Source organism: Nelumbo lutea, chromosome 3 (assembly GCF_056320005.1).
Source record: "Nelumbo lutea isolate HS-2025 chromosome 3, American lotus-T2T, whole genome shotgun sequence".
In the NCBI taxonomy this organism is placed as follows: domain Eukaryota; kingdom Viridiplantae; phylum Streptophyta; class Magnoliopsida; order Proteales; family Nelumbonaceae; genus Nelumbo; species Nelumbo lutea.
The window spans coordinates 52,249,206-52,269,288 of NC_142686.1; the positions used below are offsets into that span (position 1 = coordinate 52,249,206).

Below are 20,083 nucleotides of genomic sequence, written 5' to 3' on the forward strand. Positions count from 1 at the left end.
TTTGCACTCTTGTTTCTATATATATATATATATATATATTTTTTTTTTTTTCTTCTAAGGTTACATCAATCTATTTAGTTTCGTTTGTAGAGAATAGTTCCAAACTTCCAGCTACTACTCCCTAGTTATTTTTCAAAAACTGCTTCCTATAAGAGACAAAATCAACCCCACTGGATTCACACTTATCAGCTTAAATATAGAATGGGTCGGGTGTCCGTCTTTTTTGAGAGGGATAATCTTGGTTTATCATGAGATTCTGGATATATAGGTAACTGTTAATAAATTGACTCCTGGAGAACAACCGCCATAGCCATAGCACCTCTATATGGCTTAATTAATTGACTTCTTTAGAACATTATTTGATGACAAAATTGTTGTTCGTAATATAATTCTGGCCAGCTTAATAGTTAATAGATTTAACGAGTAAATCTCGGTTTGGATAAGTTTTTGCTTTTGAGATTTGCACGTAAGGCTCAGTTTGGACTTTGGAGGGAGTATAAATACAAATTTGCAGTGTAAAACTTTATATTTTGTATTATTTTGTATGTATTTATATTCCTTCCAAACTGATCTGAACTTTGTATTTTCACTCTTACCAAACTGAGTCCCAGGAAATTTAAACATGTATAGTGCCAAAACAAGGTTTACAAATACCATATATAAGGTTTTTCATTGAACATATGGGAATACCAAAAAGACTTTGACCAGTCACAACCCCATAATTTTGGTGAAAACCCACCTGATCATTGATTCGTACTTTTATGATGATGCTAGTTGGTTGATTGTAGGTTTTTTCAGTACTATATCTTTTTGGCATCATAGTCAAACCCTGAATATATTTGTATTTACACTATTCCCAAATGAAGTCATAAGAAATAAAAATGAATCAAATAAATTGGGGTTTTGTGCTTTTGGGCCTTGAAAGCACAAACCCTGAAACTTATCCAATCACAACCTAATTTCCTTGATCACTAACAATAGCAGATGAAATCGGTAACGGGGTTAATAGACAACGGTGGGATTTTGATTGGTTTTGTTTACAGACATTATATTCAATGACGGGCAAGATTAATTCCTGTTTTTGTTGTTGTTGTTATAACAAGTCAAAGCTTATAAAACTAAAACACTTGCAACAAATTTGGACGCGTTGATGTAATAGTAAGACTGTTTCTGATTGCTAGGACAATATATAAATGATGTTTGAAGAAATGCAACTTATTTCCATTTTCTTTCAATAATAGGATGGAAATATGACTAGCTAGTTTGGATGATGACAATGACAATGACAATATTACCGTCAAATACTTTTCATTGAAGACTTTATAAGCATTAAAAGACTCAACTGTTATGTATCACTACTTTATCACCGGTTCAAGTTTCTCTGCTTGGCAGTGCAGTTCATTGCCATAGATTTTTCCTATATCTAATTAAAGTAGCCAGTGAATACTTGGGAGTTCAAAATGTGTGGATGACAGCGTGAGATAGCAACATTGGAGTGAATATCACCCACAATTAGCATCTGGAAGGCAACGAAGCAGTCAAGCAGCCCGCCCACTTGAATGCACACAAATTCAGAGAAAGACATGATGACATTCAAATGAAATCAGCAGTCCTATCAAGACTTTAAGTCTCCGTTTGTTTGCAATTCAATTTCATTTTCATTGGTAGGAATGCAAATTAATTAGAAGAATAATGTGACAAAACTTTGTTTTTGCTTGCAGTTTTACTAATTTACTTTGTTTTAGGTAGGCAAATTAATGAAACATAGCAAAATTTAAAACAAAAATAAATCTGCAGAAAGATGAACCCAATTTAATGTTGAATTGTGAAAGTTTTTTCAAGATCAAAGTTGGGTTGGTTAGACGTTTGTAAGATTTTAATTGGATCCACAAATGCCAAAAAAAAAAGAAAAAAAAAAGAAAAGAAAAAGCGGAAAGATATCTAACCAATTTGATTCTGCGCGCGCGATGGATATTGTACTTTCATGTGAAGAAGCTTTGTTCCAAAAAAACAGGATTCAACAGAGAAAAACACGTGACAAGCAATAGATAAATAGGGTTTGATTGGTGAGGGAGAATGACAATTTCTTTAACCATTTTCAGCATCAAATCACATTAGCTCTTCCATCTCCAAACGATATTGCTTGTCTACCTAATAGCATGGTTGCGTTGAGCTAGGCGTGGTGATTTTGTCATCCATTCCTTATTATATAGTCAAATAAACTTTTACAACATTTTGCCTATTTACTCGTTGAAGTAATCAGTCATATATATATATATATATGAGGACTATTTTCTGGAAGTTGTCACGTGAATATTGAGTAGATGGTGACATGCAGACTCTTCTAGAGCTACGTTCTTTGCTGGTGTGAAAGTTAGAACAATTACAGGCCGGATCATTCATGGGTGAGTGAACAGTGGTCTGAGGTGGCCAAATTCTTGGCCACATGGCCCAGCAGAACTGCTTAAATTAATATAAAATATAAGATTTTGCATTCTACATATTTGCATTTGTATTCTTTCCAAATTCAGTCATGGGGGTGTTCTTTTATTGGATTTTGAGAGGGAGGAAAGTTGGTCAATGGGATTTTGGTTCCCATTAACCAAGAATTCCATATTCTTTTTTTAGATTTATGGACCCATTTCCTACGTGGATAAATAACTTTCCCACCTAAGGGGAAGTTATCAACACTTGAATGGGACAAAAGTGCCCCTTTTATGCCCCATTCGCTTTTCGATAAGTCACTTACTTGGGTAAATGCACTTATCTAGGTAAGTGTTTCCTAACCGGGTGAGTGCATTTACCTATGTTCTTTTATTTCCCATGTAAATAAGGCAATGGCCATCTTAGCCATAAAAAATCCACTATTAAAAGGGCTAAATAACTTTCTTACCTAGGGGGAAAGTTGTCAATACTTGAATGGGCCAAAAATATCCCTTTTAATAATGGTTTTTTATTGCTAAAATGATCATTTCCTTATTTATATGAGAAATAAAAGAGCATGGATAAATATACTTACCTGAGTAAATGTTTCCCAGGAAAAACTTACCCAGGTAATTGCATTTACCTGGATAAGCAATTTACGAAAAAGCAAACAAGGCCTTAATATCTTTTCATCTAATAATTTTAGATGGGGTCATAACAAATCGTACTTTTACGGTTTTACGTTATAGGAAGGGTGGATCGTCAGATCAGATTAGATGGTTCTCCGGTCTTGACAATGTGGATTAGGGTTAGGTGGGAGTTTGAATCTTTAAAATAATAATTTGGCTCTAACTTGGAAGGAGGAATGTATCGCACCAAATGCCTTTTACAATCTAACTGCATTATAGTTTAGTTGGAGGGGGGAGTTGGTCAAAGTTAACCAATTCTTCAGGATTCTTTTACCAATAAAACTAAGATTTAGGTAAAATTATTTTTCTTTAGGCTGCGCTTGGTAGAGGTGTAAATGAGGATCGGGGTAAACTTTATACCTCGGTTCGATTTTGCAGGCATTTGGTAGAGGTGTTAATATATCTCATCAATGGGTGTAAAATTCCATTTTTGTCTGTATATTCATCGAAAATCAGTGGAAGGTTTATATCGATAAAATCGATGTAAAACTTTACTTTCCTCTTCCTCTGTCCAAGGATTACCTCGCGTCTCCTCTGTCCAACAGCTGCATCTCTTTGTTTGATTGAAGAAGAGAATGAACCAGTGCGATGGTGGCGACGTATCATAGTTTCGTCCAGAGAGTGAACCAGCTCCATCGTATCAGTGAGCGGCAACGTATCGGAGTTTGATTGAAGAAGAGAGTATTGGTGATTAGTGAGCATATTAGTGAGCGGTGGCATTTCAGAGTTCAATCGAAAAAGAGAGTGAACCAGCATTGGTGTATCAGTGAGTGGTTAGCGGTGAGTGGCGAGTAGCGTATTAGTGCAAATCCTACAATCCCCCTCACCAATAAACGGACTAGGAGTCGACATTATTAGTGAGCATTGAGTGGTGAGTGGCGTATCAGAGACCTAGTTCCGGTGTATCAAAGCTCCAGTAGCGGCGAGCGGCGTATTAGTGCAAATCCTGTCGGTGTACCCATTGAAGTACTACGTAAGATTCACTATGCAGCGGTAAGATTCACTGTGTAAGCATTACTTGTTCACCTTTTTCTTCCATCAAGACCCAATTTATTCACTTTTAATCAAATAGATTTTTAATTTACACCTTAAAAAACCAAACATGATCCGTGTAAATTTTCAAAATCAATCAATACCAATTTCCATCAACCACTAAACCGGTTCACATTTTTCCATGGTGTAAAATTTGAATTTACACCTCAAACAAATGCAGTCTTAGGTAAGTTTTTTTTACAATTTTCCTGAATTCTTTTATCAGTAAACGTGGAATTTATGGTAAAACTACTTTTCCTTAGGTAAGTGTTTTGACAATTTATCTTGGTTATCAATTTTAAGGTATCATGCCTTTTGTATTATGCCTTTTGAAAATTTGAAGTTCCAAACTTCATCTCTCCTTTCCACCACTTGGCTTGAGAACTGTCCAGGCAATATATTTTTGGCCAATAATGAAAAAAGAAAAAGCCAAAAATTGTTCTCCAACAGTCCAGGTTTAATAGATTGATAGTTTGGTCGCTCGGGTCAATGGGTTAATGGTTTTTTGCCATAAAACGGATTAAGAATGAAACAAAACTAATTGCGTGATCAGTTCCTGGGCAGAATAGTCTGACCATCTAAGTCAATCATGCTCAAAAAACACTAGTGGAAACAAAGTGATGGAAGGGAGAAATGGAATTTGAAACTTCAAATTTTCAAAATATACCAGCTCCAATAGGAGTCGGTAGTGATAGTAAAACTGGGATTTTGAAAAAATAAAAGTATCACGTGATGTCATATATAAAGGGAACGTAATTGATAACTGGATAGATAAAATGTGCCATATTTACAAAAGTTCAGTGGTACTATAAATAGGGTTTAAAACTTTAGATATACTTTAATTAATTATTAGGCGTCTGTTTGGCATCGATGCCATTGTTTCAGAAAACGGAGACACATCAGCGCCATGTTGGAAAAAATGGTGCTTCAAAAAACATTTGTTTGTTTGGAACCGTTTTTCCATAAAAAATGATGTTCCAAGCCACACCTTGGAAATTGGGAAGGCATGGCTTGGAGCAACGCTGAATTTGGTGTTTCTTGGAGCTGCAGCTCATTGCTGCCAATAGGGACATGAGGTGGCAGTGATAAGGACATGATGTGGCATGGGATAATAAGTACCAGTGCTGAAAACTTTCATGGAGCATTAGTATCAAACAGAAAATGTTGTTGTTACTCCAAGAAATGTCCTACCTGATAGTAATGCTTCCAAACAAAAAAAAAAGGCACAATTTTCTCAGAAAATAGTGTTTCTAACCCACACATCAGCTGAGAAGACGATACTGTACCTGCAGCATTGATGCCAATTAACCATTTGTAATATTATCATCATATTATTTCAAATGTATCAATTTGAAATGATACCTTAAAAATGATAACCAATCAATGAGTGTCAAATAACCAATAAACTGGTCTTCTTCAAATTTCACTTGGAGGGGTTTAATTAATTGGTGGAAGTTTTTCAATTATCATATCCTTTTCACTTATAATCTTATCAAAGCACTGACCATAGGTCTCATTTGTTCACAAGATCTACCCACACATTCTTCCCACGTATCTACCAACAAGACACTACAGCTATGCATCGTAAATAAACCCTTGTCATTCGTGGGAGATATTCGAAATAGACGGGGGTAGTGCCTTGTGGGTGGGTAGGGATGGGGGAAGAGTTTGTGGATAAAAAATCATTAGTAAGAGGGCATTTTGGAGATTTTAGCTATAGCATGCCCGATGCCCTAATGAAACTCTACGTGTGCAAAACATGGTGTTTTGTAACATTTTGATGCAGAACACCTTGTGTGCGCAAAACAAAATGCAAGCTCTGCTTTCAAGCTAAATTAAGTCTACCAAATATGTTTTCTGTGCACAATGTGGTTTCCAAGGCAACCAAAGGGTAGATAAACGAGAATAAAGGAGCCCAGCCCAACCCGACCCAAAATAGAGAAAGAGCGATGAGTACATGAGTAGCGATAATACAAATAATGGTATCAACATCAAGAGCCAAGAGCGAATAAAAAAACACCGGGGCCCCACGCAGAGTATTAATGGGTTGACAGTGCCCATATTACCATAAACAGATTGGACTAGAATTGTTCTTACAACATACAACCAAGGAATCTTTCACATGGGATGGGAATATGGTTCAGGGTCCCACAATTAACCCACGTGTTCCCTTCACCACCCTAATTCATTATTCGTGGCCAATTTTCATCTAAAAAACCCAGACCATGCTTCCAGAATAACTGAATTAGTCTTCCTTCGAAGTTTGAATTGAAAGACCCTAGTTTTCTGTGGGCACTTTGCACACTAGTGATTAGTCCTCATCAAAGTCGGTCCAACCACAATGAACCGCTCTGAAGTCTACAAGTTTCCTCAGAGGAGAACACGTGGTCCTGCTAATCAAGAACCGTCAAGGACCGATGTTACATCAAACTAAGACCCCAACCCAAAAACCAAGAAGTTTATAGAAGATCCATCAACTGTATTCCTCGGTATCATTGTTCTCTTCAACCCAAAACCGAAGACAACCTTAGAGGGAGACCAATTACTTAAATATTATTGGAAAATTTGGTGTAATATAGGTAACCCATCCTCTAACTATGATGTAGACGGAATTCATCTCAAGTCTCGATTATAATTAATAGGAGACCTTACCAATCAGTAAGTTGGCACCTTAATAAAAGAGGTAATATCAATCAAGGGTCATTTGATATTTTTGATTGGTCAAATTTCTTCCCATACTATATCTTTTCAGTATCATAAATTTTCCCATAATATGTATATACACACTCCACTTTTAATAATCCTTTTTATCAAGTTCAGGAATGATAAGCGACATTACTCACGTTCTATTTAACGCTATATTAATTATTAAATTACAAGCAATTAATTCATTTTTTACTATTTCGATCCGACTTCAATAATTTGATTTGTTAACATGGTGTATTTCCTCACAATAAACCTATCTTGAAAGTCTCACAATTGCTCAGACACAACTCAGTCCATTGGCAACCCTACCCTATATCACTCTTTTCCTATTAATTAATATATTAGCGGCACCCGTGCAATGCATTGAAAATTTTGAAAGATTGAATAAGTTTATTTACTATTAATTATTTGATAAGTTAATAATCAAAATTTGTTGTTAATTAATTAAATATATATAAAGTTATTGTTAATATTTAAAATTTTAATAATTTTATTTTTTATTTAATGTTGATTTACAGAAAATAATAATTGTTAAATTAATATGAACAAATATTCTTTAATAAATTTAATTTTATTAATCATTTGTAGCAATTTTAATAACAATTATTATTTTCATTATTTTTAAATGAATTTTTGATTGACTTTAAATAAATAAAAATAATTATAAAACATAACATTTTTATTAATTTTATCAATAATTAACAATTATGTAGGAATGACAATGGGTTGGGTTCAGGGCAGAGCACCCTATCCCTATCCCATGCCCTGTAGTCAAGACACTTTACCCCATTCCTGTACCATCCCCAATGTCAGTCTGGTTCAGGGCAAGAGACCCACTCCCCGTTAAGGACGGGAAATTCTCAAATTTCCCCACCTCATCCCCAATGTGAAGTAGGTTGAGGGCAAGGCCCTCACTCCCCGTTAGGGACGAGGAATCTTCAAATTTTTCTGCTTCATCCTCAATGTCGGGTGAGTTCAGGGAAAGGCACCCACTCCTCGTCAAGGAAGGGAAATCCTTGAATTTCCCTGCCATGTCCTTAGTGTTGGGTGGGTTCATGACAAGGCACCCACTCCCCATCAACCCAATATTCAATTTGATGATAAAAATGATCAAAAGGATATATTGAGTTTCAGCCACATGGTAAATTTATAAAAATATACTAAATTGTCTTTAATTTTCAAAAATGTAATTTTATGAAATTTTTAAATACATTTGTGTAATGGCCTAATGGAAGTGGTAGGAAGGGGAGAGAGAGTCAGGGAGAATGCAGGGTGGGGGTAATGGAGCAAGGAGATGCATATAAATAAATAAAAGGTTTAATAATACAAAATACAAGGTTTTGCATTATACATATTTGTTATTTAGGGATGAATAGAATGCACTACACCTCAGAATTCTGAATTCCACTCCAGACCTACAACAATTTAAAATTTCAAACACCTCCACCTAAACACCAATACCCACCCGTGTATTGGCATTAATTCCGAGCTGGCACGCTAAGATTTGTGAGGGTGGACTGAACAGTAAAAGCCTCTTGTACTTATACTCTACGCTAATTGAGTTAGGATTCTTGTCAATTTAGTTGAGATTTTGCATTACACAAGTACAAACGCCGTCCACACACTAGATTCATTGCTTTTGGCTATGTTCTGTACTTCTCTAAAGGGATCGATGCAAAGCAAAAGCTTACGCCCATGAGGCTCAGTTTGAAAGGAGTACAAATACAAATATGTACAATACAAATACATACAAAATAATATAAAGACTTAGTTTAGAAAGAATGCAAATGCAAATATAAAGTTTTACACTCTACATATTTATATTTATACTTCTTCCAAACTGAGCCAAAATATAAGGTTTTGTACTCTATAAATTTTCATTGATGAGGAATAGAAATTTATAGCGAACAATCCCATAAACCACATACTTACCGAAAATAAGCAAGCCTATATGGAATCATTTTATAGTGAAAGTCGCCTTTTTAGATTTAAAAAATTCAAGTCAGACTATATCGAAACGGGTAGCGATGGATTGATATTTGATCCAATTATGAATACATTGACATTGAACAATTGGATACCGTTAGCAACCCTAACAACAAGTTTCGCATACACATATGTATAGTGCATTTGTATTTTATACTTTTCCCAAACTGAGCCTTATAGTCGTGATGCATTGGAAAACGTATCCATAATTATATATTTTGTTTTTTCATGGGGAGATATTCTCAATGTATGGCTGTAAGCGAAAGGTAGGTGTGCAACATTGCAACGTGGCCAGGCTCTGTTTGGGCTTTTGTCAATATTTGAAAATTTGAATGGACGCAGCCCAAAGGCTCAGGCCCAAATATTCGAATGGGCGCAGCCCAAGGACCCCTGATTGGTAACGTTCCTTCGCGCTTCTGAAAACGATCGAGATATGTAGACAATTGCCGGTACACCAAACACCTCTTGGCTCCAGCACAGGTCCGGACTGTTTGCAGCCGGGGAAATTAGGATCTACCATCTTTCATTTCCTTATCCAACGATCCAATATTTGGACGATCAAATTCAAACAATACGAACCCTTTAGACTTTAGTTTAGTCCGCTGCCCAAGGGAAAATAAAACAAACCAAACCGAAACGAAAGCCCTCATACAATACAGTACGCAGAGAGGGAAAGTGAGGAACAGAGAAGAGAGAGATGATCAAGATTTAACTCTTCAACATCTCTTCCCTTGTTTTTCCTCTTCTGACTTCAGAAGCTCCTCTAACAACTTGTCGTCCAAATACTCAAACTCGATAACTTGCTTTTCTCCACCCGTAGCCGTATCAACAGTTTCAGAACTGGGAGCAGAAGAAAATGATGAAGAAGCATCATCAGGAGCGGCTGTACTATGAGATTGGTATTCGTTGGGGAAATTCAGAATTGCCAAATGGCCCTTCAACGCAAAGGCCGCTCTGTCGTAGGCACGCGCAGCATCTTCTGCATTCTCGAACGTTCCGAGCCACAAACGAGCACCAGGCCGAGAGGGGTCACGTATCTCTGCTGCGAACTTCCCCCATGGCCGGCGACGAACCCCTCTGTATCGAACATCCACCTTTTCCATCTGTTTCATCTTTCCTCTCTTTTTTGGCGCTTCAATCTTCCATTTGCATGTTTTGTTACAATAACAAAAGTGCTTTTAAAGCCTGTAATGTCTACTACTCTTTCAAATCTGGTGGGAACAAATTCGTCTTTCCTTTGGCGTTTCCGGGACCCGGAAAAAAGTTTGGGCCGGAATTCTTAATGGGTCTTATCTGACGGTTAGAATCTAACTTAGACGTGGTTAAACAAATGTTGGTAGGAACTAGGAAGCTTCCATTTCTATTGGATTGGTCAAAGATTTTGATTCCATTCAAAAGTCTAAACCCTTTTCAAATATCATCAAACCCGCCCCCCGACCCCGACCCTCCTTTTTTGCTTTTAGAAACCAGATGGGTGTGGATCGACTCCAGTCTCCACTCCCACCCCAACGGCCAAAGTTTTGTGCACAGCGCTTAAGCATCCATCAAAGAGAAATAACTGTCAAACGTCAAACAATGCACAGGAGGAGAGGGTGTACACTGAACGAACGGAGGGGGTTTTCGAGCGATACAGAACCCTCTCTCTAATTGGTGTACACAGGAGGAGAGGGTGTACCCTTACAAAGAGATTTGAATCGTTTGCTTAATTTCACCTCGGGCTCGGGATTCCGGTTGTTGGCAAAACCCTATCTCTAATTGGTCGGTTCGGTGTTTTTAAAAATCCCAAGGTAACGGTTCGGTTTCAGTTACCAATATAAAAAACCGGCGGTTAACTGAATCGACCGTATACACATATTTTTATATATTATATTATATATTATAAATTAATAAATATGTATTATAATATTATATATTATTTATTATTTAAAATATAATATTATATATATTATTTTTTATTAAATATTTATATATATTTTTATAATATATATTGTAAAAACTAAAAAACTGAAAAAATCAACGAACAAAATTGACAGTTAATCGAATCGGTCAATCTGTTAACTGACTAGTTTCAGTTTGATTCTGGTTACCGGTTTTCCAAAAACCTGCACTACCAATTTCGTTCAAGAAAATGCCCCACTGTTCGATTAACCAAACCGCGAGCACCCCTACTAATTGGCTACAAAATGCACTTTAAATTTGTTATTTGGCTAATTGCAAGGTTTTCAAAACCATTATTGACCCATAAGGTTGGACCATTTGGCCTAGAAATGGTCAGATCAGGGTATTGGTTCCTTTAGACCTATTAATGGATCGGGCTGGGCTCTAGCCGAGCTTTGCCTCTTTTCAATAGAAAATGTGCAGGTCCGAGCCCAAAGCCCGACCTATATACAAAATGTCTTATTTTCAATGTACTTTTATAAACTCATATTGTATTAATTTAGTAATAATTTAATAAATCAATAAACTAATTTCTAATTTCTAATAGTAAATTAATATTTATTAATAATTTAATAAACAAATATATATTATATATATTTATTATATATAACATAAATGCTTTTTATTATATGTAATAGTATTAGGTCAAGCTCGAGCTTGGGCTAGGCTTATTTGAGAAAGCCCGAGCCCAGCCCAAAAAATAGCTGGGCCTAGTATTTAAAGCCTGATCTTGAGCCCGCGGGCCTAGAGTTTTGTCCAAGCCCAAAAAATAACAGGCCAGGCCAAGCCATCCGACTACCCCGCCCATGAATAAGTCTGGTTCCATATCACCCCGAACCATTTGAAATCTTGTTAATTAGCTAGTGGGCTATTGACCCAGGTGGTCAAACCATCGAGTTGAATAATGGTTTTTAGGCCAAAATTTTATTTTAATTATTATAATATTTTTTAAAATGTTGCAAACTGATCCATTTAGACTAAACGGGTTTGAACTAGTGGCATGTTGACCCAGGTGGTCAAATCATTGAGTTGAATAATGGTTTTCAGGCCAAAATTTTATTTTAATTATGGGTAAATCTCTTAAACTATCCCTATTGTTTAGCATAATGACACACGATATCCCTATTGTTTTCTGACAATTGACTAGCTCTACCCCTACCGTTAATATGCGTTAATGTTCCGTCGAAAATCATACACACGTGACACCACATGATGTATGATTTTTTTTCAAAACCCAATTTTGTCCTTCACCATCCCTCTCCCCAGCGGCAGCTACAGCGAACCACTCTGCAACTGTTCCACTCCCTGTTTCTCTACCACCATTGCCACCACTGTCGTCGTCTGTACCCGATCACTTTCACCAGTGACTTCTTCTTCACCCTCTTCCTTTCCCTCTCTCTCTTCATTGAACTAAAACAATGACTAAAAACTTCACTGTTCACCTTCATCTCCATCTTCATCTGTCGTTTTAGATGCAAGAGAGAACAATGATATGGAACAACGAAACCGATGGGGATTTCTAGTAAGGGAGGTTATAGGCGGAGGAAGAGAGGGAATAGTGTACCCAACTCAGTCGAGGCTGATCTCGGTGATGTTGGGTCCAGCCCATTATGGGATATTGACCCATGTTATAGCCCATTCTGCTTCAGCCCACTGTTTTTTGCTTTCAAAAAGAAAAAAAAAAACTAAGTTACATCAAATTTGCGCGCGGCGTGTTGAAGAGAAAGAGCAAAAGAGAGAAATCGAAATACTGTGCAGATTTCTCAGTGTGCAGAGTTCATCAAACGGCCGAAACTTTCTGATCCACTTTCCAATCGAGCTGAAATTTGGATAGTAAGTGGAGAACTCATTTTTCCTTATTATGACCGGTCGGATCTTTGATTGGAGCTCTTAATCGCCGGTTATTTGAGGTCGAACAGAAGCAACTCGCAGTTGGTCGGGAAAAGAAAACATCTCGCGGCAGTCTTCATCAATTACTTTGATCAAGGGACATTTGGGGTCCGATTTGGCTGACATTTTGTGGGCTTATTCAAAACTCAAATACCTGCGATCTGAACGGTGGAGATCGGATTTGGAGTAGTGGAGGTCTCCATGTTGTAGCCTGAACAGTAGTCGCGTTTGTGAGTTTTTTTACTGTTATTTTCATAGTTTTTAGTATTCTCGTGTGTATGTTTGAGAATTTGTATTTGCTCTAAGTTTGTGAGCATATTGTGGTGTTTGAGTTATTGTAATTGTTACATCAAGTTATTAGTGGAGATTTTTGGTTGGGTCTCCTTGGCCTCATGGTTTTTACCCTTCACATTGGAGGGGTTTACACGTTAAATATCGTGTATCTCTTTGCTTGGCTTATGAATGTTTTTTGTTGATATCCTGTTTGGAATTGTGCTAGCTGAATATCTACAAGTTTTTTTTTGGGGGGGGGGAGAGAAATAGTTTGTAGAAAAACTTAGTTTCTTCCCAACAAAGTGGTATCAGAGCCAGGTTATTTGTTTGTGGATTTGTTTGATTGCATAATGGAGCCTAATTATGGTAGAATGATTAGTTTGAATGGCACCATTTACCACAAGTGGAGAGGAAAAATGAAGGATCTACTATTTGTGAAAAAGTTACATTTACCAGTTTTTGATATTCAAAAACCTGAAAATAAACCTGATGAAGAATGTGCTTTTGAGCATGAGATGGTTTGTGGCTTTATTCGACAATGGGTAGATGATAATGTTTTGAATCATATTGCTAATGATTCACATGCTAGAACTTTGTGGGATAACCTTAAGACTTTGTATGCCTCTAAATCTGGGAACAATAAATTATTTCTGTTGAAATAGGCTATGAATTTGAAGTACAAGGAAGGTACTTCTATTTCTGATCACATAAGTGAATTTCATGGGTGCTTTGATCAATTGTCCGACATGGGTATTAAATTTGAAGGTGAAATTTTGGGACTTCAGTTGCTTAATATTCTACTTAACTCTTGGAAAAATTTGCGCGTGACTTTGTCCAGTTCTGCTCTTAGTGGTATAGTGACCTTAGAATATGTAAAAGCTGTTGTTTTGAATGAAAAAGTTAGATGACGAACTCAGCAAGCATCATCTTCTCAATCAGGGGTTTTGATTACTGAAAACAGGGGGAGAAGCAATGATAGAGATCAAGGACAAGGTAGTAGAGGTAAAAGTAAGGCTAGAAACAAATCAAGGTCTAAGTACAAAAACCTTTAATGCAACTATTGTGGTAAAAAGGGACATATCAAAAGATTTTGTTTTTAGCTGAAGAAGGACAATAAAGGTAACAAAGGTAAGCGACAAAATAAAGATAATGACAATGATAACCGTATTGCCACCACCATTGCAAGTGATATTGTGATTGGGTTGTTGGCAGTAGTGCCTGTTTTCATGTTACATCAAGAAAATATTTTTTTTTCACTTCTTATACTCCACATGATTATGGGGTTTTAAAGATGGGTAATAATGGTTTGTCAAAGGTGATTAGTATTGGCACTATTTGTCTAGAAACAAATAATGAGACTGAATTGATTCTAAAAAATGCCAGACATGCACCAGATATTCGTTTGCATCTGATTTCTACCAGTGTTTTTGATGATGATGGTTATGTTAATACCTTTGGTAATGGACAGTGGAAACACTCTAAAGGTTCTTTGGTTGTGGCATGTGGAGAGGTGTTCTGGTCTGTACTGGACCAAGACTTTAGTTTTCATTGATGGTGTGAATGCAGTTGAGTGTGATAACCCACCAGTGTTATGGCACAAGAGACTTAGCTACATCAGTAAGAAGGGACTTGATTGTTTGGCCAGGAAGAATCTACTTTCAGGTTTGAAAGGTGCAAGGTTAGAAAAGTGTGCTCATTGCTTGGCTGGAAAACAAAATAGAGTCTCTTTTAAGAGCCATCCTCCCTCTGGGATATCAGAGTTGCTTGAGTTGGTGCATTCAAATCCCTGTGGTCCGATGAAGATAAAAACATTTGGTGGTGCACTTTATTTTATTACTTTTATTGATAATCATTCATGGAAACTTTGAGTTTATCTCTTGAAGAGTAAAACCAGGTACTTGGTGTCTTTAAGCAGTTTCAGGCTTCTATTGAGAGGGAAACAAGGAAGAAACTGAAATGTATTCGCACTAAAAATGGTGGTAAATATTGTAAACCATTTGATGAGTACTACAGGCAACAAGGCATTAGACACCAGAAAACGCCCCCCTAAGACTCATCAGCTTAATGGCCTAGCAAAGAGGATGAACAGGACATTGATGAAGAGAGTTAGATGTTTGCTTTCAGAAGCAAAGTTGCCTGGATCTTTTTGGGGTGAGGCTTTATATACTGGTGCACATGTTATTAATTTATCTCATGTTGTTGCTTTGCAATCTGATATTCCTGACAGGGTGTGGTACAGAAAAGATGTATCCTATGACCACTTACGTGTCTTTGGCTATAAAGCATTTGTGCATGTGCCAAAAGATGAAAGGTCCAAGTTAGATGTCAAGACAACACAATGTATCTTCATTGGCTATGGTCATGATGAATTTGGCTATAGATTGTATGATCCAGCTGAAAAGAAGCTTGTAAGAAATCGTGATGTTATTTTTATGGAGGATCAGACCATTGTAGATATTGATAAGGCAGAGAAATCAAAGTCTTCGAATACTGATGGGTTGGTTGATCTTAATCCAGTTCCTGAGACACATATGCCTAGTGTAGCTGAATTTGGTAATCATGATGATGGCCATAATCATATTCATGATGGTTTGGTTGAAGATACTGATGATGATGTTGCTGATGATATTGATGCTTCTGCCAGTGGTGCTATTGGTGAACCTATTGCCCCACTTAGAAGGTCTTCTAGACAACATATTCCCTCTACTCGCTATTCATCTAATGAATATGTACTTCCCAATGATGGCGGAGAACCTGATTGCTACAAAGAGGCTATGGTGTCTGAGCACAAGAAAGAATGGATTGCCGCTATGAATGATGAGATGAAATCTTTGGTTGACAACCATACTTTTGAGTTGGTCAAATTGCCTAAGGACAGGAAAGCTTTGCAAAATCGGTGGGTTTACAAGTTAAAGACTAAGGAGAATACTTCTAATTCACGATACAAAACTAGATTAGTTGTCAAAGGCTATCATCAGAAAAAGGAAATTGACTTTGAGGAGATTTTCTCGCCTATTGTCAAAATGTCTTCTATCTGAGTTGTTCTTGGTTTGGCAGCCAGTCTTGATTTAGAGGTTGAGCAGATGGATGTAAAAACTGATTTCCTTCACGGTGATTTGGAGGAGGAAATTTACATGGAGCAACCAAAAGGTTTCATGGTAAAAGTTAAAGAAGACTATGTCTGCAGATTGAAGAAAAGTCTATATGGGTTGAAACAAGCCCCAAGCCAATGGTACAAGAAGTTTGAGTATGTTATGATCCAGCAGGGATTCAAGAAGACAACCTCAGACCATTGTGTTTTTGTGCAGAAGTTTTCTGATAATGACTTCATCATTTTATTGCTCTATGTTGATACATGATGATTGTTGGTCATAATTGTTCTAGAATTGACAGGTTGAAAAATGAGCTTAGTAAGTAAAGGTCACGTGGACAATTGACAGGTCGGAGGAAGAGGAAGACGACGAAGAGGGGTTTGAAGGGGGAGATAGTGAGGAGGCTCAGGATGACGCTGGTGGTGAAGAGTAGCCTGCTTCTCAGCTTGACCGCAGACTTTGTGGTGGTGGTTTTTCTTAGTTGTTCTGGGGGCTTTTATGCTCCTGTTAAGATCTTGGGGCCTACGTGCCCTATATTGTTCGAACTCATGAAACCTTTTTTTTTAGGCGGCCACTTGGCCTGCTTCTTGTAGGGGGGAAAGTTCTGGTTCTCCATCTCCCCCCCTTTTTTTTGTAATAAAGAAGTTCATTTCTTTTAGCGTTCCATGCTTGTCTATTTCGTGTGACTTAGCTGTATTGTGTTGTTTCGGGCTTACTTACTGCCTATTTTTGAGCAAGCTGATTTTTTATGCTGGTGAGCTATTCGAGTCTTTAATTTAGACATAATACCGACATAGGTTGTCTATGTTCCATGCCCGGGGGACCATTTTGCATTCAAGCGTCTCAAGTTCATATGCATTCCCACCGAAAATTTTAGAACCTCTATAGGGACCCTCCCAATTTGGGCCGAGCTTACCCACTCCAGGCTCAGGCATCATAATTTTCCTAAGTACTACCTCACCAAATCTGAAGTAAGTAAGCCCAATTTGGGCCGAGCAACCTGCGCGAACTGCACGCGGCCTAGTGCGCAGCCTGCGCGAACTGTGCATGGCCTGCGCGACCTGGCCGACCTGGACCAGCCTAGTGCATGATCCGGCCAAGGCACCAGCTTGACGACCTGATCTAGACACTGACCCGCCGACTGACACAGGCGCCGACCTGACGACCTGGCCTAAACACTGACCCGCCGACTGACGCAGGCACCCCTCTTGACAACCCAACCCAGGCGCTGACCTGGCCGCCTAACACAAGCGCCAGCCTGACGACCTCGAGGAGTTCACCACCGTACCCCAGTTCTGACCGGATGTGACGAGTCTTACCGTTTGGAGGCTTTTCACCCACCTAACCCGCGAAGACTCCGGTATATAAAGACCTCACCCCCCAAAGGGGAAGGGGATGGAAAAGAAAGGGAAGTAACCCTGCTCTCTAGCTCTCTCATATTATCTTCAAAGCTCTCTACAATAAGAGTGCTAACTTAAGCATCGGAGAGCCCCCACCGGGAAAGTACCCCCGGGACCTCTGATTCAGCTCTTGCAGGTCCTTCAGCTCCCGCTGCCTACGAAGAGGAGGAAAAGATGCAGTTCTCGGAAGTCCCTCAGCTCCCCCCACCTACAAGGAGGAGGGAGAGATGGAGTTCTCGGAGGTCCTTCAAATCCTGCCACCTACAAGGAGGAGGAAAAGATGGAGTTCTCGGAGGTCCCTTAGCTCCCGCCACCTACAAAGAGGAGGAAAAGATGGAGTTCTCGCAGGTCTCTCAGCTCCCGCCACCTACAAAGAGGAGGAAAAGATGAAGTTCTCGCAGGTCCCTCATCTCCCGCAGCCTACAAAGGAAAGAAGACCACCTCATGTTGAGGGCAGTCGGATTGCGCCGCACCAGGGAGCTCCAACATTCTCTAAGGCATCGACCGCCTAGTAGGGAGTTCGCCACCAGGCAGTTCGCCCCCAGGCAGTTCGCCACCAAGGCAGTTCGCACCAAGGCAGTTCGCCCCCAGGTAGTTCACCACCAAGGCAGTTCGCCCCCAGGCAGTTCGCCACCAGGGAGTTCGCCACCAGGCAGTTCGCCACCAAGGCAGTTCGCCCCCAGGTAGTTCTCCACCAAGGCAGTTCGCCCCCAGGCAGTTCGCCACCAAGGCAGTTCGCCCCCAAGCAGTTCACCTCCAAGGTAGTTCGCACCAAGGCAGTTCGCCCCAAGGCAGTTCGCCACCAGGGAGTTAGCCTCCAAGGCAGTTCGCCCCCAGGCAGTTCACCCCCAGGCAGTTCGCCACCAAGGCAGTTCACCCCCAGGGAGTTCGCCACCAGGCAGTTCGCCCCCATGCAGTTCGCCACCAAGGCAGTTCGCCACCAAGGCAGTTTGCCCCCAGGCAGTTCGCCACCAGGGAGTTCACCACCATGTAGTTCGCCCCTAGGCAGTTCGCCACCAAGGCAGTTCACCCCCAGGCAGTTCGCCACCAGGGAGTTCGCCACCAAAGCAGTTCGCCACCAGGCACTTCGCCACCAAGTAGCTCGTCACTAAGGTACGCCACCACCGGGTTGAATAACGAGGTACTTTGCCAAAAACTTTTACATCACAAAACATTGGTACGTGGTCGAAAACGGTTACATCAATTGGCGTCGTCTGTGGGAACCCGCTACAAAAAGCTTAAGGTCTCATCCTACCAAAGCTAAGTTCTCATCTTGCCAAAACTAAGTCCTCACTTTTTAGAAATTGAAGCTATCGCTTTATAGTTTACATTTTTTATGAACTCAAAGACTATGTAGGGAGCTAACGGACTAAGTAGCTCTACCAACCTTACTTTCAATTCAGATAATGCCACATCAGTCCTCTCCGCAAGGTCCTCCCTACAAAGATGAGCTCTTCGTGGCTATTACTGCTTAAGACCCGGTCGCCTCTCCGGCACGGGCAAAAGTCAAAAAAGAGTAGACTATGAGTCACTCCCAAAAGCCTACGGGCCACATTACTGCTTAAGACCCGGTCACCTCTCCGGCAAGGGCAAAAGTAAAAAAAGAGTAGACTACGAGTTGCTCCCAAAAGCCTACGGGCCACATTACTGATTAAGACCCGGTCGCCTCTCCGGCACAGGCAAAAGTCAAAAAAAAAGAGAGTACACAACGAGTCGCTCCCAAAAGCCTACGGGCCACATTATTGCTCAAGACCCGGTCGCCTCTCCGACACGGGCAAAGTAAAAAAGAATAGACTACGAGTCGCTCCCAAACCCTACGGGCCATACTAGTAATTGGATCAGCACTTACTAGCTCATCGACTTACGGTCCAAAATAAATCTACTCCCTTCGCTGAGTTACTATCAGCTCGGGAGTGGGGGGCTATTGATGAGGGCAAATTTGGCCCTCCAGTAAAATTGTGACACGTGGCACCTCGTGATAACTAGGAAAACACCCATCCAACAAACTTACGAAGTTGGTGACCCACCTGGGCACCTGTTTGGCTGGCATGGCGTGACCTGCGCGCGGCCTGACGTGCGCCTGTGCGGCGCGCACGAACTGCACGGCGCGCGAGCGGCCTATGCGAACTGCGAGCGGCCTAGTGCGCGGCCTGCGCGAACTGTGCACGGCCTACGCGACCTGGCCGACCTAGACCAGCCTAACGCATGATCCGGCCAACGCGCCAGCTTGACGACCTGATCTAGACACTGACCCGTCGACTGACACAGGCGCCAGCTTGACGACCTGATCTAGGCACTGTCCCGCCGATTGACACAGGCGCCGACCTGACGACCTGGCCTAAACACTGACCCGCCGACTGACGCAGGCACCCCTCTTGACAACCCGGCCCAGGCGCCGACCTGGCCGCCTGACACAAGCGCCAGCCTGACGACATCGAGGAGTTCACCACCGTACCCCGGTTCTGACCGGATGCGACGAGTCTTACCGTTTGGAAGCTTTTCACCCACCTAACCCGCGAAGACTCCAGTATATAAAGACCTCACCCCCCAAAGGGGAAGGGGATGGAAAAGAAAGGGAAGTAACCCTGCTCTCTAGCTCTCTCATATTATCTTCAAAGCTCTCTACAATAAGAGTGCTAACTTAAGCATTGGA

General features: G+C 40.1%; 1 pseudogene across 1 annotated transcript; it reads right to left on the bottom strand.

The window, feature by feature from the left end:
* Nucleotides 1–9,035: 9,035 nt before the first annotated feature.
* Nucleotides 9,036–10,163, bottom strand: LOC148864965 (ethylene-responsive transcription factor ERF098 pseudogene; annotated as a pseudogene). The gene has a single exon (XR_016110639.1). The product of XR_016110639.1 is annotated as an ethylene-responsive transcription factor ERF098 pseudogene (transcript).
* Between the last annotated feature and the right edge of the window lie 9,920 nt (nt 10,164–20,083).